The sequence below is a fragment of the Chelonoidis abingdonii genome, chromosome 5 (assembly GCF_003597395.2).
Source record: "Chelonoidis abingdonii isolate Lonesome George chromosome 5, CheloAbing_2.0, whole genome shotgun sequence".
NCBI classification, from domain to species: domain Eukaryota; kingdom Metazoa; phylum Chordata; order Testudines; family Testudinidae; genus Chelonoidis; species Chelonoidis abingdonii.
The window spans coordinates 84331292-84343865 of NC_133773.1; the positions used below are offsets into that span (position 1 = coordinate 84331292).

Sequence of the window (12574 nt, forward strand, 5' to 3'; positions counted from 1 at the left end):
TCATCAGTGAGAGAAGGATCTAGCCTGTAGCATAAGAAGGAGGTGAATGGACACAGATACATTCTGGGTTTAGAAAAAAGCATAAAAAATTCAAGACAGTCTTGGCTGATGCTGCCTCTACAAGATTCAATAGTCATCAGCCTCTGGCTGGGATTCGATATCAAAACATTTTTCAGCTCCTTTCTTGGGATTTTCATGGTCTCTATTTGGTGACGAGATGGCTATTTACCATTGGTGATGTGAAGAGGTTAATAGGATAGGGAATCATTGTTAGTGGAATATGTAGTCTCCTGAAGTAACATTTAGATTATTACAAGGAAGGAGGGCACATGATTTCTATAAATGTTTAGTAAACTTCATACAAAGATATTTCTATACTGGCCATCCCTGTAGCAGCTAAATGCTGCACAAGCAAATTTTTACATTGTGTTTTGTATATTTACTTTAGACTAATTTCTTCAACACATTTTTTTTTAATGAAGGATGAGAAGGGAATCTAGTCAGAGCTCTTGGTGCTCCTTCAGGGAATGGGGTATTTACACATCTTAACATTAGTATCTCTTTTTTTAATGTTCTGTAACTTTGCCAGAAAGTTGCCTCAATGGCTGCTTCTAAGACTGAAATCTGAAATAGGATTTCAACTTTGTAATGGGGTGGTAAAAACAACAGTAGCATTCTCTTTTCCTGAATTGGTGCTGACCGGGGTTTATTCTCTTCCACACTTATAGACTAATTGCTGGTTGAAGCAGAACTTATAATAACAACCATATTGGGTCAGACCAATGGTCCAGCTAGCTTAGTATCTTGTCTTCTGACAGTGACCAGTGCCAGATGCTTCAAAGGGAATGAACAGAATGGGGTAATTATTGAGTGATCCAATCCCATCATCCATCAGTCAGAGGCTTAGGGAGACACACAGCATGGAGTTGCATTCCTGACCATCCTGGCTAGTAGCATTGATTGACCTATCCTCCATTAACTTATCTAATCCTTTTTTGAACCCAGTTATATTTTTTGCCTTCACAACGTCCCCTGACAGTGAGTTCCACAAGCTGACTGTGCATTATGTGAAGAAGTATCTACTTTTGTTTGTTTTAAACAGCTACCTATCAATTTAATTGGGTGACCCCTGGTTCTTATGTTATGTGAAGGGGTACATTAGCTATCTTCTAGTCATCTGGTACAGAATCTGATTTAAGTGACCAGTTACATACCACAGTTAGTTCTGCAATTTCATGTATGAGTTCCTTCAGAACTCTTGGTTGAATACCTTCAGGACCTGGTGACTTATCCATGTCATTGGATTTCTGGGTGGTTTGTGGAGACCAGCTAAAGCTCAGTCAATACCAATTAAACTTACACCACCAAGTGTTGAAATGGTACTGTTTACATGAGGTAAGGCCATCATGGTCTGTGATTTGGCGGGTGATCTATCTGAGGGAGAAGTCAAGTATCACTCTATTCAGAGACACCCTATGTTATTATTTCCTTAGCACAATATATTGTACTGTGCAGAATTCTAGCTTATCATTGCTTGAGGAAGAATCCTGGTTACTTTTATCTTTAAAACATCGAGATTGCTTTTCTCCTTTTCACAAATATATTTTGTGTGACAAATAACAGACGTATTTCACTGTCAGTATCACAACAAACTACTGTTAGGAGAATAGGCAGCAAGAAAGTATTATTTTTAAATGTTGTAAGGTGAAATATCCCTCACTTAATGAGAGGGAAATTGCTGTACAAATTATCATTACACCATGAAAAGTGCTCTTTGGAAACACTTGTAAATTACAATCACTGCTGTTATACTGCTCCTACCCTTTAGTGATTAGAATAGGGAACTGGGAGTCAAGGCTCTTGGGTTCTCTCACAGATTCTGCAAATAACTTGTCTTGGCCATGTCTACTGTAGCGGGGTGAACACCTGCTCCAGCCCTGAAGAGGTTGGAAAAGCCCTGCAGATGGCTGGGGCTGCAGAAGAGAGCAAAATCCCAGCTGATTGGCGGAAGTGGCTGCAGCTGGGGCCACGCCCCAAACTGAGCAACTAGGCCTTATAAGAAGGCCAGGGCAGCCAGAAGCTCAGCAGTCTCACTCTAACCAGAGAGAGACAGGCCTGGCTTCTGGGGAAACACACCTGGGGACCTAGAGTGAGGCAGCACTGGGGAAAGGCCTTGGGGGCTGGGAAGCCCTAGGCCAGCAACTCCCCAGGCTGCAGGGCCTGGTCGTAGGCCCACATAGGTATTGGGGTTGCAGAGGGCAGCCTGAGGGTGGGTAAAGACAGCTAGTCCAAACCCCTTGTCGCCTGTGATGATTGGCTGATAGACTGCAGTCTGCCCCAGGGCGTGGGGGCTAGATGGTGACTGACAGTAGCCATGACTGAGGCAACATGGGGTTAGGGGATGGGGGTTCCCCTTGGTGGGGAGACCCAGAGAGAGTGGGGTACTGCCAGGGGGGCAGCATCCAAGACAAGGGCACCGGGGTCTGGGAGGGACACGGGGGTCCAATGACAGGTGGGACACCTGGCCTGTAGAGGGCACTCTGATGACTGGTGAGCTAATTCCTGAGATGACCAGCAGGAGGTGAGTCTGCACCTGATTACACTGTTCTACAAACTTTGGTTGAGACAAGTTATGTTGGCATGAAGCTGCCACAGTTAATATATCACTTGTGCTCATTCATACATAACTCCTTGTACTGGTACTGCATGTTCTCACCAGGAGTGTTTGTGTCCATGCACAGTGAGGTGCACCCTGGGTAGCTATTTGCCATTGTCCAGCACTCTCTTTTGGGAAATTTGGGCAATGCATGGTAGGGTAGAAACAAATTGTGCAGGGGTGACTGGGAGTGAAGGGTCAATGGAGTGTAACTTTCTCCATTCCATAATTTTTGCACCTTTTAAAATAATCCCACAAACCCTTATGGCACTTTTTGCTGTCTGACAGAAGCATGGAGGCTGCACAGCTCTTCACAGTTGTCATGAGTGTTGCAAACACAGGATGTATGATCCTACAGTGCATGTAGAGCTGCAAGAACTGTAGCAGTAGGAAACATGAAGATTTTGTGTAGAACAGATTGCTATGAGACATAGCAATAACCAATTCAAGGTTGTAAGAGGTATTTATGGAGCAGCTGCAGATGGTGGAAAGCTGCTTCTGGTCCCAAGGCAGGGGAGGAAGTAATGGCCAGAACCACAAAGGGGCATAGGGATGTCCATACACCTTATGGCAGTGAGTCTCCCAGCCTGGGCCAGCAGACTCAGGTTCTCAGGGCTCATGCTGCTGATTGAAGTGGGCTTCAGAGACCAACCTCCGGCCCAAGCCACAACTTTAAAGCACTGTGTTGACATACCAGTAGGTGTCTAAACCCCAGATCTAGGCACTATTTCAATCCACAGCCCCCCTACTTTGCTGCTGCCTAACCCTGGAGGCATCAAAACTCAGTTAGTTTTGGAGCCAAAGTTCCCTAGGCTTCTCTAAGTTTCTGCCTCTGAACACTCCCTTACTTTAGTTGTCCAGATGTCTATTTCTTACCTAACTGCCAGCACCATGCATAAAACAGGGGAAGATAGGTGGAGGGCTGCCAATTATGCCTGATCTGGTGTGCATGCCTAGAGACTGCCTAACCCTGACAAAGGAGTAGATGTTTCCTTCAGCCTAGTGATTAGGGTACTCACCCAGCAACTGGGAGAGCCCCCTTCAATTTCTCACTCCGCCTAATAAGGACAATGGATCTGAGCAGGGTTTCCCTACCCTACCTCTCAGCTGAGTGCCCTGAACACTGGACTATAGAGTGATTTCCACTCTCTTTAGCTCAATTGATATTCAGTTAAAGTGAAATAACTTCAACAGGAGAGACTGAAGAAACCTCACATCAGAATAACCCATAATCCAGTTCTATAGACACTCGCCTGCGTCTGAAACTCTTTGCCTCATCAGAGGCCTGGTCTACACTACGGGTGTAGCAGCGTTAAACCAAATTAACCCTGCATCCGTCCACACAATAAAGCCCTTTATATCTATCTAAAGGGCTCTTAATATCGATATCTGTACTCCTCCCCGACGAGGGGAGTAATGCTCAAATCGGTATTGCCATTTCGGAATAGGGTTAGTGTGGCCACAATTCGATGGTATTGGCGTCTGGGAGCTATCCCACAGTGCACCATTGTGACCGCTCTGGACAGCAATCTGGAGTCGGATGCACTGGCTAGGTAGACAGGAAAAGCCCCGTGAACTTTTTAATTTCCTTTCCTGTTTGTCCAGCGTGGAGAGCTGACCAGCACAGGTGACCACGCAGAACTCATCAGCATAGGTAACTATGCAGTCTGAGAATCGAAAAAGAGCTCCAGCAAGGGCTGCAAGGGAGGTACTGGATCTGATTGCTATATGGGGAGAGGATTCCATGCTAACAGAACTCCGTTCCAAAAGATGAAATGAAAAAACATTTGAAAAAATTTCCAAGGCCATGATGGAGAGAGGCCACACCAGGGACTCAGTGCAGTGCAGAGTGAAAGTTAAGGAGCACAGACAATCCTAACCAGAAAACCAAAGAAGCAAACGGAAGGTCCGGGGCAGGGCCAAAAAACATGCCGCTTCTACGCTGAGCTGCATGCAATTCTAGGGGGGTCCGCCACCACTACCCCACCCCTGTCCGTGGATTCGAGGTGGGGGTAATCTCAGCATGCCTGAGGATTCTGCGGACGGGGAAGATGAGGAGGAGGAAGAGAGGACGAGCTTGCAGAGAGCACACAGCACTCCGTTCTCCCCAACAGCCAGGAGCTTTTTCTCAGCCTGACAGAATTACCCTCCCAGCCCTCCCAGCCACTAGCCCCAGACAATGAAGCCATGGAAGGGACCTCTGGTGAGTGTACCTTTGTAAATATAAAACATGGTTTAAAAGCAAGCGTGTTTTTAATGATTAATTTGCCTGAGGACTTGGGATGCATTCGTGGCCAGTACAGTTACTGGAAAAGTCTGTTAACATGTCTGGGGATGGAGCGAAATCCTCCAGGGACATCTCCATGAAGCTCTCCTGGAGGTCTCCAAAAGCCTTTGCAGAAGGTTTCTGGGCAGGGCAGCCTTATTCCGTCCTCCATGGTAGGACACTTGACCACGCCATGCATGTAGCAAGTAATCTGTATATCATTGCATGACAAAGCCTAGCTGCGTATGGTCCGGTGTGTTTGCTGGCATTCAAGCAACATCCGTTCTTTATCTCGCTGTGTTATCCTCAGGAGAGTGATATCGTTCATGGTAACCTGGTTGAAATTCAGGAATTTAATTAAGGGGACAGAGATGGCCATTTTCCTACTGGGCTGTTTGCCTGTGGCTTAAAAGAAATCCTTCCCTGCATTTAGCCAAGCAGGGGGAGGGGGGGGGTGATTGGCGCTGAGCTTTTTCGCGTTTGGCTAGCTGGGATCTTCCCTGCTACCATGCACGTGGATGGGAGGGGGGGTGGCTAGCAGTGATCTTCCATGATACCAGCCACGCGGTGGGGGGAGGGGTAAAGCGATCATCCCAGAGAATTGGATGGGGGGGTTTCTGCTGCTGCACGTTAACAGGAAAGAAGCAGCACTCAACGGGCTTTGCTTGCTATTTGGGAAAGGAGGGCGCTGGATATATGAAGGCTGCAGAGAGCCGAAAGACAATGGCTTACCATGGCCGCATGCAAGCCGAATTCTGCTGCCTGGACCTGCGTCTGTGATCTCTAACACCAAAGCCGCAGGCACTCAATATTAAGAATGCAAAATGCGACCTTGTAGTGAAATCACATGTGCTATGTAAGGTGAATAGTGTTGTTCACTGTGAAAGAGTATAACCATTGTTGTTCTGTAAAATGTATCTTTTTAAATACTTCTCTCCCTTTTTTCCCTCCTCCTGCAGCTGCAAATTTTTCAAGTCTCCCTCCTCCATCCTGAAGGCTATCTCAGATAAGGCGGCAGGGAAAAAAAACACGCGTGAGACGAAATGTTCTCGGAAATCATGGAAGTGACCCGCAATGAAAGAGCTCATCTGAATGAGTGGAAGGATGTGGTATCAAAGTACAGGAAAGATGACCAGTGACCGTGAGGACAGGAGGGACGAACATGAGATGAGAGAGAGAGACGCTCAAGATGAGAGGTGCGGCAGAAAGATCAGCGGTGTCGGGATGCAACTCTGGGGCTGCTGTGTGATCAAACTGACATGCTCTGGTGTCTGGTGGAGCTTCAGGAACAGCAGCAGGATCACAGAGTGCCTGCTGCAGCCCTGTATAACCACCCTCCCCCTCACCATGTTCCTTAGCCTTCCTCACCAGATGACTAAGACGTGTGGGGGAGGCTTCCGTGCACCCGCCCATTCCACCCCAGTGGACAGCCCAACCAAAAGGCTGTCATTATTTTGAAATTTTTTTAGTGGCCTTTTCCTTCCTCCTATCCTCCTCCCAAACCCCACCCGGGCTACCTTGTCAGTTCTCTCCCTCTTTTATAATTAATTAATAAAGAATACATGATTTTAAAAGAGAGTGACTTTATTTCCTTAGGAAGCAAGCAGTAATCGAAGGGGGAGGGTGGGGGACTTTACAGGAATGAGTCAATCAAAGGGGGGGGTTTCATCAAGGAGAAACAAACACAACAGTCACACCGTCCCTGGCCCGTGATGAAACTGGTTTTCAAAGCTTCTCTGATGCGCACCGCTTCCTGGTGTGCTCTTCTAATGCCCTGGTGTCTGGCTGCGCGTAATCAGCGGCCAGGTGATTTGCCTCAGCCTCCCACCCCGCCATAAAGGTCTCCCCCTTACTCTCACAGAGATTGTGGAGCACACAGCAAGCAGCAATAACAAAGGGGACATTGGTTTGGCTGAGGTCTGAGCGAGTCAGTAATGTGCGCCAGCGCGCCTTTAAACGGCCAAATGCACATTCTACCACCATTCTGCACTTGCTCAGCCTGTAGTTGAACAACTCCTGACTACTGTCCAGGCTGCCTGTGTATGGCTTCATGAGCCATGGCATCAGGGGTAGGCTGGGTCCCCCAGGATAACTACAGGCATTTCAACATCCCCAACTGTTATTTTCTGGTCTGGGAAGTAATTCCCTTGCTGCAGCCGTTTAAACAGAGTAGTGTTTCTGAAGACGTGAGCGTCATGAACCCTTCCTGGCCATCCCACGTGGATGTTGGTGAAACGTCCCTTGTGATCCACCAGTGCTTGCAGCACCATGGAAAAGTACCCCTTTGGTTTATGTACTGGGTGCCCTGGTGCCCAGTGCCAAGATAGGGATATGGTTCCATCTATCGCCCCACCACAGTTAGGGAATCCCATTGCAGCAAAACCATCCACTATGACCTGCACGTTTCCCAGAGTCACAACCTTTCGTAGCAGCAGCTTAATGATTGCTTTGGCTACTTGCATCACAGCAGCCCCCACAGTAGATTTGCCCACTCCAAATTGATTCCCGACTGACTGGTAGCTGTCTGGCGTTGCAAGCTTCCAGAGGGCTATTGCCACTCGCTTCTCAACTGTGAGGGCTGCTCTCATCTTGGTATTCTGGCATTTCAGGGCAGGGGAAAGCAAGTCACAAAGTTCCATGAAAGTGCACTTACGCATGCGAAAGTTTTGCAGCCACTGGGAATCGTCCCACACCTGCCACACTATGCGGTCCCACCAGTCTGTGCTTGTTTCCCGGGCCCAAAATCGGTGTTCAATGGCTAGAACCTGCCCCATTACGAGCATGATCTCCAAAGTGCAGGGGCCCGCGGTTTGAGAGAATTCTGTGTCCATGTCCTCATCACTCTCATCGCCACGCTACCATAGCCGCCTCCTTCTCGCCTGGTTTTGCAGGTCCTGGTTCAGCATAGACTGCACGAGAATGCCCGAGGTGTTTACAACGTCCATGATTGCTGTCTTGAGCTGAGCAAGGTCCATGCTTGCTGTGCTATGGCGTCTGCACAGTTCACCTAGGAAAAAAGGTGCGAAATGGTTGTTTGCTACTTGCATGGAAGGAGGGGTGAGGCTGTACCCAGAACCACCTGCGACAATGTTTTTTGCCCCATCAGGAAGTGGGATCTCAACCCAGAATTCCAAGGGTGGGGGAGACTGCGGGAACTATGGGATAGCTACGGGATAGCTACCCACAGTGCAACACTCCGGAAATCAACACTAGCCTCGGTACATGGACGCACACCGCCGAATTAATGTGCTTAGTGTGGCCGCGTGCACTTGACTTTATACAATCTGTTTTAAAAAACCGGTTTCTGTAAAACCGGAATAATCCCTTAGTGTAGACATACCCAGACAGAAGGGGGAATTGCACCAGAGTCTCCCACTTCCTAGATAAGTAACCTAACCACTGAGCTAAAGATTATAAGCAGCTCCTGCTCCTTTTCAATTTTGTGTGTAGTTAGGTAGGTGTCCAAGCTGCTTGACTGCAGAAGAGGGGTTCCTAGTTGTCTGTCTCTGCTTGTGATCCACATCTCATTGCAGCCCAGATTTAGGAACCTCAGTCTGTAAGAGGGTCAGGAATCTTTGGCATCTCCCTTCAGTTAGTTAGGTGGCTCCCTGCACAGCATGCTGGCTTTTCTGGATCCCATTCTTTTAGGCCTTGGCTACACTGGCGCTTTACAGCGCTGCAAATTTCTCGCTCAGGGGTGTGAAAAAAACACCCTCCTGAGCGCTGCAAGATACAGTGCTATAAAGCGCCAGTGTAAACAGTGCCGCAGCGCTGGAAGCGCGGCTCCCAGCACTGCAAGCTAAACCCCATCAGGATGTAGAGTACGTGCAGCGCTGGAACCACACTCGCACTTCAAAGCGCTGCCATGGCAGCGCTGCGGCGGCAGGGCTTTGAAGTTTCAAGTGTAGCCATACCCTTAGGCATCTCTCTTCCCATTCATTGTACTGAAAGCCTGGATGCCTAACTCGGAGTTTGTGGATCCCATTGTTCTTCCAGTGCTTTTCTAGGTGCCTAAAATTAGCATCTCAATGCTCATTGTTGCAACACCTCAGTTACTTCAACATTTTGCAGGAGCTGCTTATTCTGCCCCTCCCTGCCATACACTCAGCCAGCTACTGAGATACTAAGAAACCTTTCACTCCCTGTTTTTCTCCTCCTGTCTTGCCCATTTGCTTGCAGTAGGGAGCAGCCTCTACTCTCCTCGTCTCTTCCCCACAGCTAGTCACAATCTGAGCAGGGCCAAAGATAGGAATAAGGCTCTACTCCCCCTTACATCCCTGTGCAGCTGACTATGGCAAAAATTCAGAAAAACACTTAAGCATGTACTTTTAATGTGGCCCGTTGACTTCAACAGTATTTAAGCATATGCTTAAGTGCTGAAAAGGAAAGGTTTCCTGAACTGGGGTTTAAGGGCTGTGACATTATAGTCCTATGAGTGGAAGTTTGGTCCAGTGTATAGAGCATTGACTGGGAATCATATCTGAATCTTGTTGAAGTCCATAGGAATTAAGCATGCTTAAGGACCTTACTTCATAAAATAACCAGAAGTCGGATTAGCTTTGTCACTTTGGAGTTTCAGAAGATAGAGGCCTAAGACAGCATGAAATGCAAGCTGCTGCTCCTGCTTATTTTCACTCAATTTTTGCTCCAACTATAACAAAACATTTGCTTTTTCAGCTTAAGAAACTAAGAATAAAATTAATTTTGGCTAAAATTTGCTGAACATTCAAATGAGCACATAAAAGAAGCAAATTCCATTCTTTAGGGGCATTTGTGTGAAAAAGCCAGAATTGGAGACCACTCTTCAATCAAAAGGAGAATCTTTGGAAACTCTGCTTTCAGACGATAATTCTCCATGCAGATAACTAGTAGTGGTGCAGGCAGAGGAAGAGGCAGAAATACAGAAAAGTAATACACAAAAGGAACAGGAATTCCAAGAACTTCAATCAGAAAATGAAAAGCCTCAGACAAAGTTAGATCAGCAATTTGAGATTTCTCAGCAAATGAAGCTCTTGCTGTAAAGATGCAGAGATTTCTATGCTAATTTCTTTTTTAAATGAAGAACTTGCTGAGTGTCTAGCCACAGTTGTAGAGTTCATATAGACAGCAGAGTGAATAAGATGAATGTTAGTAAAAATGCTTTGTAAATCAAAACCCAGATGAACCTTTTTGGAGAATTGACTGAGCTGAGTGGTCTACATGTGAAACTTGAAAAATAGAAGTTACAGTCAAAGAGACTAATTTATTCCATTAATGTGTGAAGGATTTATGAGTGCAACCTCAAGTTACATTTGTGGGAGTTATGTATGTTAATTGGAGAATAGCCCCACCCCGGAACTAAGGTTCTGTGATTAAACTGACACTTGCGTCATCTCCTAAATCTCCCAGAGTTAACATTTTTCTGACTGCAGTGTAAAGATCTGGACCCTTGTTATGACAAATGTCTTTCTGGCAGTAGACAAGGTTATACAGTGGACACTTCTAAAATAACATAGCTCTCAAAAAGGAACATTCATAATGGCCTCTAGTCATGCTGAAAACACAATGCAATTCAGTGGGTGCAACTGGTAAAGATCCAGCAATTTTAACAAGGTGAAAGAATTGCTTTAGCATCAGTTATGTTGTACTACCATCATCACTACTTACTATTTGTATTGTGATGGGTCCTAGTGCCTCCAGTCAGGGACAGGCCTCAATTGTTCTTTGCCACTCTTCCCTTCATGCATCCAGCAAATTAATTCTCCACCAAGGTCTTTCTAAAATGCACTCCGGCCACTAGCCTGTTCTACTTGCAGGCCACCCTTCATAATAATGTAAATTATATCATATTTTAGCAAGAGATATGAACCATGCAGAAACAACCTACTTCCTTTCACAGTTATATTAAATGCCTTTCCCTACCATTGTTGGTACCTTATCTAATTCAGGGCTCTACTATAGCTTACTGAAGGCTGGCCCGCATTGGGGAGGGAAACAGGTGCACTCTCAGAGCTTCGATGCCTGTAGGCATTATAAGAAAATGATCTATAGTAAAGATCAAAAGAAATTTACTGCCTGACTCTCTCTCTCTCCCCTTTTGCAGAAGTTCATTGAGGGGAAGGAATGATAAGGTTGCTTATTTATTCAGCTGGAAAACCTGGCCATTATTCAAGAATGGGGAGTTCATATGCTGGTGAGTTATAGCTTTCTTTTGTTTCGTTTGTTCTTTTGGCTAGCTAGGTTCATATATAGCCCCCCCATCAATTTAATAGCTGAGTTCGCCTTAAACAACTGCCTCTGCCCAGAGAGAACACAGAGTGAGAAATTAAAAAGTGGAAATGAAATAAGAATGATTCTTGGGGATTTAATGTGATTTAAAATGATTATAATCAGGATGTTCTCATTTTACAAGCTAAAGGTTTAATGTTTTTAAAGGAAATCTTTTTGGGATGCTGTTTGTCATTTAAAATAGAAAATGACTGTTCCGCTGAGACAAATGCTGTGCATCAAATGTTTGAAAGCATGGGACTGGGTAGAACAAATTATTTGTGAGGCAGTTCTTTACAGTGGAAGTATTTGCCCCATTAAATTGAAATGTGGATTCTCAATCCTTGCCTAGTTTCCACTTTGTAGGGAGAATCCGTTGGCTGATTTAATTTGTAAAAAATCATTGTTATTCACTATTTCAAGTTCACTTCCCTTCTAAAGGAGGGCTATGTGAGTTTAGCTCTCTTGGACAATAACATACTAGAAACAGGATATTAAATATTCATGCTCCAGCATCTACTTGAATAATAAGTGGATAGATTTTTCCTGTGATTTTTATGTTGTGAATGAAGTTGTAGTTTCTTTGAAAAAGCTATTACTGTTTGTCAGTAGTACTGAGTATAAAATGTAAATTTGTTTTGTGAGCTGAACTGGGTTTGGGGGGAACCTCATTAAAAAGAGAGTGAAACCAGCCAGCCACACCACTTCGGACTCATTTGTGTATGTGCAATATGAATGATATATTGTAAACCAGTAGGGATAATAAGACAAAAGGAGAAAACAGAAGCTTCCGCCTGGTACCTGGCTTGCTACCCAATAGATACAATATCTTTTTGGAGCCTCAATCAACATCATGACTCCAGACCTGGGATCCAGCCAATGGCTCAAGGTGACTGGGTAAGGAGGGAGTGAATGTGGCTGCATGCCACATGGTGAGTTGCAAAGATATGCCACCTTTATACTTCCCTGGTCTTCATGGCTTCCATAGACTAGGCTAAGGAACTGATCAAACTGATGCCTTGCAGCAGCAACCCCTAGGGAATCACTGGAGCACAGCAGCTATCCCACGAAGCCTGACATCAGGAGCTGGGGTGGTGGCAGGAACTAGTTGTCATCTTCCTGCTATTCCACATTAGTGGATTTTTCAGTAGGCCATTCAGGCCAGTTTTAAGTCTGCTTTGTGCCTCTGTAGGAGTAAAAGTAGCCTTAAGGTAGGAACAGTCTGCTCCACTGATGATGCTCAGCCCCTCCTAATCCATGCATCCCTTTCACTGCATTGTATTTATATTTCTAGAAATAATACCTTGGGTTTACTTAACAAAGTTTTGATTCTGTTCACCAGTAAGTGGTCAGATAGTGAAGAGTAAACTTGTCAGCATGGGCTGATGGAGGCATTTAAAAATTAT

At 45.6% G+C, this 12574-nt stretch overlaps 1 pseudogene; it reads left to right on the forward strand.

Annotated features, from left to right (window-relative positions):
• The window catches only part of LOC116835909 (cytochrome P450 4V2-like), a 388896-nt pseudogene that overhangs the window by 108776 nt on the left and 267546 nt on the right, over nt 1–12574 (forward strand).